This window comes from Amblyraja radiata, chromosome 1 (genome assembly GCF_010909765.2).
Source record: "Amblyraja radiata isolate CabotCenter1 chromosome 1, sAmbRad1.1.pri, whole genome shotgun sequence".
Lineage (NCBI taxonomy): Eukaryota > Metazoa > Chordata > Chondrichthyes > Rajiformes > Rajidae > Amblyraja > Amblyraja radiata.
In genome coordinates, this window is record NC_045956.1 from 155,637,146 (window position 1) to 155,650,929 (window position 13,784).

Sequence of the window (13,784 nt, forward strand, 5' to 3'; positions counted from 1 at the left end):
ATACTAAAGTCCAGTGGCAGAATATAACATATTCTGCTCTACACAGACAGTTAATCAAAAAACTTTTATTGTGGAATAGTAATAAAATTATAACCGACTGCAGATGATTGGAATGTTTAAGAAAGAACTGCAGATGCTGGAAAAATCAAAGGTAGACAAATATGCTGGAGAGACTCAGCGGGTGAGGCAGCATCTATGGAGCGAAGGAATTGGCGACGTTTCGGGTCGAGACCCTTCTTCAGACTGTAGAAGGGTCTCGACCCGAATGGTCGCCTATTCCTTCGCTCCATAGACGCTGCTTCACCCGCTGAGCTTCTCCAGCATTTTTGTCTACCGCAGATGATTGGAAGGTAGTTTGATGTTAAAGTATTAGATTGTTGTTTAATGCCCAGAGATAGATTGACATAATCTTGCCACAGTAATGTATTGCAGCCGGTCTCTCTTGACTCTAGATTCAAGGGGAAATTGCACAACAGAAGTGAGAGATGGCGAAAGGTAGAGTGGCCTGTAGTCTCCTTAGTACTCCTGTACATTATTGAATCATAAAGTATGAGGAAAAAAAGGCTATTGGATATATCTACATTTGTATTTTATCTTCTACATTTGAGCCACCTTGACTACCCTTCTACCCATTTGAACTAGGAATGAGTCCCCCTATTGGTCAAAGGGTAAAGAAGAATCGTTTAGTTTTAGTTTTGTTTATTATTACGTGTACCGAGGTACAGTGAAAAGCTTTTGTTTGCGTGCTATACATAGTCAAAGACTATACATGAATACGATCAAGCTGTCCACAGTGCACAGATAAAAGATAAAGGTTGCAACTTTTAGTGCAAGACAACAACAAAATCTAATATTTCTAAAATAAAATTATGATTCTCAGGAACTAACTGATTAAGGTACATTGCTGTTGAGAGAGAGAACATAGCTAGTCTATAAATGAGGGTAGAAATATTTGTTAGTTTTGGCCTCAGTAACTAACATCCTGAAGTGAAAAGTGCTGGTTCTCTGATTTCTGTGCACTGGCTTTTCTTTCCCTTTGTTTGAGCTCAAGATGAAACTGGGCTCTGAGTTAAGATAGGATCAACAAGTGCTCAGCAAAGCCATATAACTTGCCAACATTCGCTGTCCATCTTAGTATGCATGTGAAGAGTGAACAATTGGGCAAGTTGGAGAAAATTAGGAATTGCCATGCTCAGGTGAGAGGCAAGGGAATGTAGGGAATAAAATGAAGATTATTTGTATTTTTAATTAACATTTATTCTTTTTTTTATAGGCCCATGGTGCCAGATCAACAAAAATAAGTGAGAGACCGCTTCCTTGACAACTGTATTATCTTACAACAATGTAAACACTCTGCCCAATCCCCTTTTTTTGTAAAATGGAGACACATTAAAAGCAGTCACGAAAATGAATCACAGACGAGAGAGAGAGAGAGAGAGAGAGAAAGAAAAAAGAAAAAAAGAAAGAAAGAAAGAAAGAAAGAAAGAAAGAAAGAAAGAAAGAAAGAAAGAAAGAAAGAAAGAAAAAAGAAAGAAAAAAGAAAGAAAGAAAGAAAGCGAGGAAAAAGAGAATACTGCATTCCCTACAAGCAAAGTACGACTCGGGGGACAAACTCTAAACATATCATTCAGAATGTTGAGCAGTATGTTGCAAGCTGTTAATGTACAGCCCAGAGACTGAATGGCAATCTTCTCCACACTGTGGAAAATGCATTTGTGCCTGAACTTCTGTAAAAAAATAAAAGTAAAAAAAAATCAATTTGTAGGTTGAAAAAAATATTTATTTGAAATCGTAACCTTGCAATAATGAAAAGTGTACTTCTGATTAAAAAAAAAAAGGAAAAAATACAATTGAACATTTTTGTTTTGTTGGTGTTCTAGTCAGCTAGTGTTTGTTCTCTGGAGAGAGTGAAGCTTTGCTGCCCGTCTACATCCAGTATTCACAAAAACCAGCAACTGTCCTAATGGTAACTTAGGTGATGACTGCTTAGCCATTCCTTTGTCTGCATGGGAGTAACTGATGGAAATATGGGCCTGTTGGTGATGTAATCCGTATGTATATTGCAATGCCTTTTCTTTCGTGATTTGTTTTTCATTCCTGTTATTTTCGTGCAACTATATATAGTATTTGATGGAAAATAGGTCACACCTTCTGCCTTTTAGAAAATCTTGGGGGGTTTTTTGTTGGAAACTAAAAGTGAGTAATGACATGAAAACGTTTTTGAATTTAGGTGTGATATTATGACAGTTCATCATGTGTGGAGCCCAGCAAAACTGAGTAGAATATTCTGATTAGAATACAGATGTCCTGATTACAAAAGTAAACTCTGTCCAGTTTGAAGCCCGGCAGATTAGGTAGTGATTGGAAGTCAATGACGCAGTGGATAATAAGGCACTGCCTTGTGGCACTGAGCCTCAGGAGACCAGGAACGAAGCTGGGCTCAAACTGTACTGTTTGCCTATTTGGTTGATCTAAACCAAGCCAATGATATGGGGGCTACAACTGGAGGACAGAAAGGTGGGTCAGTATTCTCATTCCCAATCACCAATCAGTAAACAGTGCAAGGAAATGCATGTGGACGGATGCTGGACCTGACTCCCCCCTCCCCCACCCCCCCCCCCCCCCCTCCCGCCCGTGTGTTATTTGCTCTCTGGGATCAATGCTTCATTGGGATAGCTGGTGCCCATCGGACTATGCTTCAGGATCGAGTTGACTGCGGCAAAAATTGGTTAGACACAGATGTAGGAAGTGGAGAACATGATGTCATGTCAGTCAGTTATGGATAAATATATGGGAACCTTAAAGCTCTTATAAATGGGGGCTCCCACAATAATATATACAAAATATTATAACAGCTAAAATATCCATTTGCATTCCATTTTTAACCATTGTTCCTAATACTGTACGTGTGTGCTGTGTATATATAATAATAGTTTTAAGAAATAGCCACTCCATGTGACAGGTGTGACTTATGCTCCTGGATGTGAAACATGAAAACCTGCAATTCTCCCTTTGATTTATTGTAAGTGTTTGGTTACAGTAGCTTCCACATTTTTTTTAAGCATTTGTACTAAACCTGGATGATATAGTCCTGCACACCAGTTTCCCCCTAGGATCCACCTGAAGAGACAGCTTAGTTCTATGCATGTCAGGAGTAGTGAAAACAAGTGCTTTCAGGCAGGTGTACTGCAGACTTATTTATGCAATGTAAAGTGAAGTATGTATTTACTTCAATGTATAAAGAAAGTTAGGATATTAAAGCTAATTTGCTAATTTGAAACAAGCAAGATCTGCGCACTTGCACACACATGCTGACCATCTCAGTGCACAGTCGTGGCACAAGTTGCATTTTCTCTGTGAGGTTATGGCCTTTTTTTTAAAGTTAATGATAAAGCTAGACAGTTGTTTATTTTTTAATTATTATCTGATGACCTTTGAGGACACTCTCTTCACTTAAATCGGAATTGTTAGAATCTCCAATTGACAACGGGGCTGAAGATGTAATTTTACTCCTGGAGGTGCTTGGTCTCAGAGCAGTTCTGTGCTCATTGGGAATTCTAGGAGCCATCACAATTTTCAGTAAATCTGTTGTCTTCCTGAACAACAGACATGAGCGCTTATTAGGAAAGTGATTCTTCGAGAGCTGCTGCAAAGCGACCTCAAATGGGTCATTTGCATTTCAGATTTCAATTGGAGATATATCAGAGTCCAAAGCCATTTTCACCCACAATGATTCCTTGTCTGGGTCTGGACTTGGTAAAAGGTGGCAGGTTCTGTACTGGGTGAACATTAGAGTTCCGAGAAGCATGCAGTAAATTTGTACCAAGACATCTTCTCTCGCTAGATTGGTATACATTCATTAGTGGCTTGACAATTTAGCCATCTAGATTGCTGATTCAATTATTTGTACCAGTGCATATATACAGTAACTTCCAGATCCATAGGCCTGGCTTTATAGCTGTTAATTGGAAGGAGTTATTTTTTTACCAACTCATTTATGTGGAGAACTCAGCTTGACACTGTGGATATTTCCTGACGAAAGGTCCCATTAACCCTTTTGAGTAACAATTTCTTTAATCGCTTCACTGGCAAAGACAAAACAAAGCTACCTTCAACCTCTCAATGCTGTTGGGTAGGGAGTTCTAGGAATTAGATCCATTGTGGATGAAGGAACATCCACTGTGAATGAAGGAATTCACATTCAAATATGAATGTTTCACACTGTCTTCACATTTGCAGGGAACTTGCAGGGCACAGCTTTCATATGTGCCCGCTGCTCTTGATCTTCCAAATGTTGCAGAGTTCCCCATTGAATCCCACTCTTTAATCCAAGATGGACAGCACATTGAAATAATTTGTCTTAATCATCACATTTTCTGAGTCCGCATTAATTTTGGCTTCTCTTCCAATAAATACAGCACTTCATATATTACACCAGGATATCCTGCAGACAAATGGCTTTCTGGCCTCAATTGCTTTTGCTCTTGCAATCACCCAGATTCTGCCAGAGAGGAGCGACTCTCCTATTCTCACACATTCCCCTCAATGCAAAGGATGTGAAGAACACTGCACTCAGCATAGTTTAGGAATCCAGTACACAATGCGTTGTTTCCATACCAGCCTCATTTTCCAAGCACAGCATTAAACCTTTGCTTATTTGCCTCCATTAAGATTTCTTGTGACATTAAAAACTTACATAAAATTGTCTGGTAATTGACAATTTAAAAGCCTTTTCATGCTCAAAGGGTTAAAGTCACAGACTGCAGGGTTACCAATGGCCACGGAAAGAATGTCATTTATCAAATCATAATTAAAGGATTCCAATGCAGCACATTTCTAATGAATGCTTTCTATTTTTGCCCATGAACAGTATCCCTGAATTACAATTGCTGCATAGAGAGTGGATGGGAATGACACATGGGAGATTTTAACTTTGGCTCAGGTATGTGCTTACCCAGATTCTAGAGTATCAGGAATCTGGTAGAAGAGCTCAGGCCATGCATATTACACAGCAAAACAGCAAGACATCAGAGCACACTTTTGCTACCCAATGCACATACTGCATGGAAATCCAAACATGCTGAAATAATGTGTCATGATATGCTTGAACCTGGCACTGCCTGGTCCCAGTAACAAAGCACATTTCCATGCAGCAAGTACTGTGGGAAAGGATATAGATCACAGCACAAAACATGAAAATGGAACAATTTAATCAATCAGTGCCGATAGCAATTATAGCAACACTGCCTGCTACAATATTTTAAAATAGTTAATATTTAAGGTTCTCATTGTTTTCTTTCATTTCTTTTTTTTAAAAAGTACTGTAGTAGAGTAGAGAGAAACAACAGCGATGATTATCAATAGTGGACATGCAGCTTGCGACATTGACAAGAGCAGCAAGATCTAGAAGCCTGAGCAAAAATAAAATGAGGCTTTGAAGAACTTGTTAGTATTCTAGTGTTTCTTTAAAGAACTTAGCAATAACGAACGAGGAAGTGTGCATTATTTGTGAAGAACGCTGGCCAGCATTAGTTTATGCATGAGGTGAAGCTTGGAAAAAAAACATAACGACTATCAATGTAAAAGGGGTTTCATATATTGTATATAGTTTTTAAAAATCCCACAAATAATCATATAGATTTTGTTATATTAAACCTGGTGAAAGTAAGCAGTAAAATAGGAGTTCGGGAAAATAAAACATCACTATTGGTCATCTTTTTTTTTGTTTACATTCTTGTGGAGAGAGCACATATGCTAGTTGGAAATTTAGGTTCTGGGGTGGGTGGGTGGGTAGGGTATGTGGTTTATGCTCTTAAGATATCTTTTTTAGATAAAAACAACAGCACTGGAATTTTAGTGTATGTGCGTGGCCTGAAACATCTCTTAGTGTTATGCTTACCGAACTATTGGGAACTTGTATTTCCTACACTTTGTGTAGACTTGAAACATTCCTGCCAGTAATATGGCATCTGCCCCCTTGGACTTTAGGTATAATGTGATGCCTTGGTGTAAAAAGGCAACAACAGAAAAAGGAAGAGCATATGGTTCCATCTCACTTTCAAGGGAAAAAAAGCAACATTTGTGTGTTACAACAGGCAAACTTTGCAACTATTTTGATTTTTTTTGTGTAAGAGCTAAAGTTATATTTTTACATGTTGACTTAAAAGTCTTTTTTTTTAAATATGTCATGTGGTTTTTGCTTTTAAAAAGAAATTGATGGATCCCTGTGGTTATAAAAATGTCTCAAGTTTAAATGAGGTAGTAAAATTTCAAGTAGCAATGTCAAGGAATTTTACAAGCACACAATATATTTCTGGAAACAAATTTCAAACAAGGAACAAAATAAGGTATTTGCAATTTATTGCCTACTAAATGTTTAATCTTAATCACTTTTTGTGCTGTTTGTTGGAATATTGTTGATAATAATTACATTTGTGAGTGTACTGGGTTTCAGTACTTTGATGGCCTGTTGATGAAACTTTTAAATGCATGGAGGTGGATCAAGTAAACAATTTTTTAAGGCTATGAATTGGAATCAAGCAATGTTAGTTGACAAAACAAACCTGAAATATGTTTCTTACTGAAATGTCCGTCCTATAGAAAACATGCAGTGCCTCTGACATCAAGTCCAAAAAGGCAATAATCATTTGACCAGAATTAAAATGCTGTTACTCTTTTTGCCATTGGCTATTGCAGAAGTAAGAATTCACTAAAAATGTTGATTTTTTTTTGCAAGTAAAGGCATTCAAGGATGGGTGACAAGTGATGCAATTAGAATTAAGATTCAGGTCACGCAGGATCTAATTGATGACTGACTTGTAAGGTACAGTAAGTACAAATGAATGGAGCTTAACTAGTGAAGGGTCAAGTGTTGTAAGTGGAAAGAGCTGCATATTTTAACCTTGTATGAAAAAACATTGTGTTACTATACAAGTCTTCTAGTCAGCTTCCTTTTTAATCTCCATTCCTCGTGTTCTGAGATAGTGCATTTTAAAGTAGTGTAGATAGGAGATGATCATTTTAAATTCAAAATGGATTCTGGGCATTTTAAAATGAATGGTGCAAACTGCTTTTTTTTTAAAGTGCAAAAGATCATGTGGATCATGCACTATAGGGTGAGGTGTATGTGATGTCATGTGAACTGCTTTGTTTATCAAAAATGGCTTAGCAAATAAAAAAAATAATCAGAGCATATATTCTTATTAAAATAAACTGTAGCAACATTCCATTAGTCTTGCATTAAAGAATAATTGTAAATTTGGATTGATTAACCAATAAATTAAAAGTGACGGTGTAGCTTATTTTGAGATCATATTTTAGGGAGTGTCGCTCAACTATGGAAGTTGAAACTTAAGATCTAGTTCAGGAAAGGATGGGGAATCTCTGAGCTTTAGTTGTTTATTAAGATCTTGAAGAGGGCGTTCTGAAAACAGACCACTACAAAAATATTGTAGAAACATTGATGAGTGACAATATAAAAGAATTTATTCAGCATAGCTATTATATAGAGACATTCTTGCTTAAGAAGATGACACAAAAATTATTTTACTAACTCGTAATTGAGCATAATGCTTTATTAATTTAGGTTTGGTGTGTGTTATATATGTTTTCTGAGGCATTATTTAGTTAAACATGTACAAAATATTTGTAACATTTTAACTATTATAAAAAATGTTAGCATATTATCATGCTATTAGTGAATTGAAGTGACAGGTTAGCAACAGTAAAGCTAACTTACTGACTCAGTAGTGGAAATTCAAGACATTGCTTTTAAATTCTTATTGGATCCACTTCCATGTCTCTTAACAGTTCATAAACCGAATCAAACTGTTCACCCAATGGTACCCATTGTGTTCAATGTAGCTGTAATTAACACTAACGCCTATAAACTGTCAGTTGAACCAGTGATGCAATTTGTAGATTTATCCAGTCTTCCGATTGTTGTTTTAACTTTTCTTTTTGTTCAAATTTTGTTTTGTAATTCATTTTTTTTGTATCAGGCAAAATTTTATATTTGTTTTTAAATGACAGAAGTGAACACTCTCCAGAAATGATTTAGCATTTGGTGTGAACAAGCACAAATATTAGCCAATTATAGCTGACTGGAAAAATATATAAATAAAATTTTAAGAAAATGTAATTCCATTACAATGGGGCACCAGGGCTTTGGTGAGCCCACTTTTACCGACATTTTTCTCATGGACTCTTATTCATCTTGTGCAGTGCTGGTTTACCATGCTCATTTCAAGTATTATAGACATATGTTATGGTGAGAATATGAACTGTGGCCTTTTTCATTCTTGTACTTGTGATGCAATTAAGTGAAGAGAAAAGCAGAGAATTACCATGTATCAGTGCCTGGCTTTTTGTTATAAAGCTTCTTTTGTCTAGTGCTCTTTTTGCTATGAAATAGACTGTAGTACACCCTATAAAAGCTAAATTTAAAGAAAAAATATATTTGGCTTATTTTTCGCAGGAGCAATCCTTTTATACCATGGATCTTGGAAAAAAAATTCTCGGATTCTGAATATTTCTCTTTGTAGATTTTTGGAATCATTCTGAGTAAAAGTTTGTTACTTTATTTTACTATTTAAAAGATGTTATTTTACCATGTGTTACTGAGGTGAACTGTATGGTAGCGTTTTAGTTGTGTACGTCGCATGTCATTGCGACTGCACTTAGCTGCAGCAGTGGAATAAAACCTATTTCACCTTTTTCCCATTTGTGTGGCTCGAGTGCCTCAACTTTTCATGTTTTTTTGGTGTTTTTCAGATTTGTAGAAATGTCCGAACAGATTGTTTGCTGGAGTATTCAAAGGCCAGCTCGATGTAGGCCATTACCTGTTTATCATCAGTAGTTATTCCAAGCAGTCATGTACATGACAGTTCTGTAGCAATAAATGTGCCATTTTTATAACCTTGTGCTTCACGTGTCGTTTGTATTCTTTCCCGACGCCAGTCATTCTCACTGTATGAAGAACTAATCTGGAGTTTTCATTATGGAGACTCAAGGGATGGGGATGACGGAGTCTTGAGCAAATAAAAGACTGCGAGCCAGCCAGCATCTCTGAGGGAAAATGAACAGACAATGTTTCGGGTTGGGGCCCTTATTCAGCCACTGCTGATGCTACTTGAACCACTGAGTTTCTCCAGCAGTCTGTTTTTAACTGGAGCTTTTATTATATCTCTTCCTCCAAACATATTTGCATTTCAGCACCAACTATAATGATAAAAATAAGCTATCACTCAGTTGCACATACTTTCCACACATATGGTTACGTTGAAATTGAGTCTTAAAATCCAAAGCTTGTGTCATCTATTTCTTACAATTTGATTTATTTGCAAGACTGTACAAATATACAATTTTGTTGCTTGTATCACTGCTTTCAGTGCTTCGTATTAATCAGAAAGCTCAGATCATCTGGGTAGCACAGTGGTGCAGCGGTAGAGTTGCTGCCTTACAGCGCCAGAGATCCAGGTCGATCCTGACTACGAGTGCTTTCTCTACAGGGTTTGCACGTTCCCCCTGTGGCCATGTACATTTTCTACGGTGCTCCAGTTTCTTCCCACATTCCAAAGATGGGCTTGTTTGTAGGTTAATTGGCTTCTGTAAATTGTCCCAATTGGGTAGTGTAGGATAGAACTAATTATGGATGATCATTGGTCAGCGCGGAATCGGTGGGCCAAAGGGCCTGTTTACACATGTACTGTATCTCTAAACTAAACCAAACCTTGTCTTATTTCTTGTTCATCTCGGTTTCATAGGTAGTCTGAACTATAGGGTCTGATTTTGATTTTACTATTCTTAAATTCTTGACACTGACCTAACACACAATAATGAAATGTAGAACTAACACATAGTTCGCCTTTCTATAGACGATAAATCATATTGAAATCACAAATGCAAATTATTTCTCATAACCTTCCCATTTGGGTCTTGCTTAAAAATCAAGTGTCCCAAACCATGAAATGTGGCCCATGCAGTAACATTAAAATAATGCATAGAAGGGCATAAATAGCAGTCTGATTTATCACTGATAACTCTCTTCTATCACACAGTTCGCAATTGTTTTGTTCCACTGCATCTTATGAAAGCTCACTGTTTGTGAACTAGAGGTCAAATAATAGAAAGCTAATAAAAGCACAATAAAAATGAATTTAATTTCATTACGAATTTAAATTTCTGGGCAAGACTAGCTTACTTCAAGGACAAAAAGCAGCCATTATATTTCTTTGAAGCACCTCAACAGTGTTCTTTTTCATTTTGGCTTTTCCCAAAAATCTGTTGTCAATAGTGACAGCAGCTTACATTGCTTTCAATGCTGGAAAATACTGTTCGAGAAGCCGTATAAATCTCATCAGAAAGAGCAAAGTATTGAATCAAAGGAGGAGAATATCTGCCCGCAGGGTATTCCAGGCACACACAACCCTCTGTGACTAAAATCGCCTTTAAACTTTGCCCCTTTCACCTTAACATCATGCCCTCCACTAATGCATATTTCCTTTATGGGAAAAAGATTCTGATTGCCTATCCTATCTATGCCTCTCATAGTTTTATACTTTTATCAGGTTTCCCGGCTATCTTCAGCGTTCCAGAAAAAAACAATCCAAGTCTGCCCAACCTCTCCCCATAGCTAATACCCCTTAATCCAGGCAAATTTAAATGTATATTGAAGTAGACTCAATGGGTTGAATAGCCTAATTCTGAACATGAATAGCTATAAACTTATTATTATTATTCTGGTAAACAGCCTTTGCACCCTTTACATCCCTTCCTATAATGGGGCAACCAGAACTGCACACAATGCTCCAAATGAAGCCTAACCAAAGTCTTATGTCAACGGTTGACAAAAGTGCTGGAGAAACTCAGCAGGTGCGGCAGCATCTATGGAGCGAAGGAAATAGGCAACGTTTCGGGCCAAAACCCTTCTTCAGACATTATGTCAACATTCTCCGGAGATGCTGCCTAGTTTTGATCCTGCTTAGTTATTCCAGCACTTGGTATTTTTTTGCAAACTAGTATCTGCAGTTCCATGTTTCTAAAGTCCTATAAAGCTGAATCAAGACTTCCTGATCTTATAGTCAATGCCCAGATTTCTGAAAGCAAGCATATCATCTGCCTTCTTTATCACTTTATTCACTAGGAGGGAGTTATGGACTTGGACCCTAAGATCCTTGGGTGGTGGAGAGCTTTACAGTGAGTTCAGTGCCAACATTACTAATCTCTCAGAAACCATGGAAAAGCAAAGCTACTGAGAGTGTATGAGAAGCTGCTGGTGTTGTAGTTGGGCAGGAGGGTCCATATACAGGCAGGGATAAGATGTGAATGCAATGATAATGTTTGAAGTGAGGTGTTTAGGAGCTGGAAGCCCATTGGGGTCAATAAGATCATTGGAGATGGATGATCAGAAATTAAAACAAGCTCTGCAAAGCCACATTTTCACTGAGTTGTCAGACCATGCATTATTGGTTTGGAATACTGGGACCTTTGAGATGACACATACAGGTTAGAGCGTAACATAACAAAATAGGATCAGGGGTAAATCAACCTACCTTTAATGCCTGCATTGCCATTCATCAAAATCATGGTTGATCAACTTGAATACAATTTTCCAGCGCTATTCCCATATAGCTCAGATGAGTCGATCAGCAGCAGAGAAGGTTGAGCACATTATGAATAGAAAGGAACTGTAGATACTGCTTATACTGCTAAGATACTGCTGTTACTGCTAAGAAAGACATTCTTGCCATAGAGGGAGTACAGAGAAGGTTCACCAGTGATTCCTGGGATGTCAGGACTTTCATATGAAGAAAGACTGGATAGACTCGGCTTGTGCTCGCTAGAATTTAGAAGATTGAGGGGGGATCTTATAGAAACTTACAAAATTCTTAAGGGGTTGGACAGGCTAGATGCAGGAAGATTGTTCCCGATGTTGGGGAAGTCCAGAACAAGGGGTCACAGTTTAAGGATAAGGGGCAAACCTTTTAGGACCGAGATGAGAAAAACATTTTTCACGCAGAGAGTGGTGAATCTGTGGAATTCTCTGCCACAGAAGGTAGTTGAGGCCAGTTCATTGGCTATATTTACGAGGGAGTTAGATGTGGCCCTTGTGGCTTAAAGGTATCAGGGGGTATGGAGAGAAGGCAGCTACAGGATACTGAGTTGGATGATCAGCCATGATCATATTGAATGGCGGTGCAGGCTCGAAGGGCCGAATGGCCTACTCCTGCACCTATTTTCTATGTTTTTATGCTTTATATGCATCTCTGGAGAAAAATGATGGGTAACGTTTTGGGTCGGGACCCTTCTGCAGACTGCGAAGGGTCATCACAGAAGGGTCTTTCGTCTGATGAAGGGTCCCCACACAAAACATCATCCATCCTTCTCTCGAGATGAGGCCTGACCCGCTGAGTTACTCCAGCACATTGTGTCTATCTTGGAGCAAATTATGTTGTGCAAGAGGAATTGACAGACTTAATAGATGTGATTTTGTCTGGTAACCTATGCACATCAAACACCAATTCCCAGGTTGCCTAAAGCATGGGAAATGATGGAAGTGTGGTAAAGTTGTTGGTTAGGGTCAAAGATGTTAACTTTAGTCTTAGTAAATTTTAACTAGAAAATTCAGGGTTAAATGTTGTTGATGCAGTTTGACAACACAGAAGATTTTGGAAGGGTTATAAATCGCTAGGCATCTTAGTATATGTGAAATTTGAACTCACAGCTTTTGTTCATTTACCAAAAGCAGGTGGAAAGTGTAAAGGAAATTTGGTAGATCCTTAAAACAACTCCACAGTGCAGGAATGCCAGGAGAAGCCATTGGAAACACTGGATTGAGAAAAGCAACAATGGAACCAATAAAATGCACTTTATCTGGCGGAACAATATTGGAGGAGCTTTAGAGAAAGACAAGAAGACAAAATGTAGGAAAATTAATGCAATTAGGAGTCTACGTTATGTTTCTTTGCTCAAGTTAACACAAAAGCAAAGTATAAGGTTCCAAATTAATTCCAAATTACATCATTAATTCTAACTATCCCGATGCAAAGAAAATAAATCTTACCACATTTTGCAAGTAGACATAATTTTCTAATCCATTTAGATCATAGTACAGCACAGGGACATCTGTTCAGACCATGATGTTGGTGCTAATTTAAACTAATCCCATTTGCCTGCACATGGTCCATATCCCTCCATTCCCTGCCTTTTGTCTGTCTAAACGCCTCTTAAATTTTGCCTTTACTTTAGACTTTAGAGATATAGCGTGAAAACAGGCCCTACGGACCACCGAGTCTGTGCCAACTGCCAATCACCCTGTGCACTAGCACTATCCTACACACTAGGGACAATTTGACATTTACAGCAGCCAAATAACCTATAAACCTTTGGAGTCTTTAGAATGTGGCAGGAAACCAGAGCACCCATGAGGTCACAGGGAGAATGAACAAACAGGCAGCACCCATAGTCAAGATGAAACCCGGGTTTTTGGCGCTGTAAAGGGCCGGTCCCACAAGCATGCGACTCCATGCGGCAAGCGCGACCTAACGTGGTCGCTTGAACCTTACGGCCTCGCGGGGCCGGTCCCACTTCGATCGCCGGAGCCGTATGGAGTTGTGCGGAGCTGGTCCCGACATCGCGCGGGGCTCCGAAAAACTGACTGTGTTCAAAAATGCCGCGCGGCAACGGCCTGCCGGCTCGCAGCCGCCTCGACAGGCGTGCGCAGCTTCTCAACGCAGTACGCAGTGTCTTGACGCCGTACGTCACGCGCGAACTTCCCGCGGACT

General features: G+C 38.6%; 1 protein-coding gene across 17 annotated transcripts in view; it reads left to right on the top strand.

Annotated features, from left to right (window-relative positions):
- Positions 1-5,308, top strand: part of tcf4 (transcription factor 4) — a 617,800-nt gene extending 612,492 nt beyond the window's left edge. For all 17 annotated transcript variants that reach the window (XM_033033210.1, XM_033033191.1, XM_033033173.1 and 14 more), the window contains one exon: positions 1,274-5,308. The gene's annotated coding sequence lies outside the window, so the exon portion shown is untranslated. The remainder of the gene's footprint in view (positions 1-1,273) is intronic.
- Positions 5,309-13,784: the final 8,476 nt, after the last annotated feature.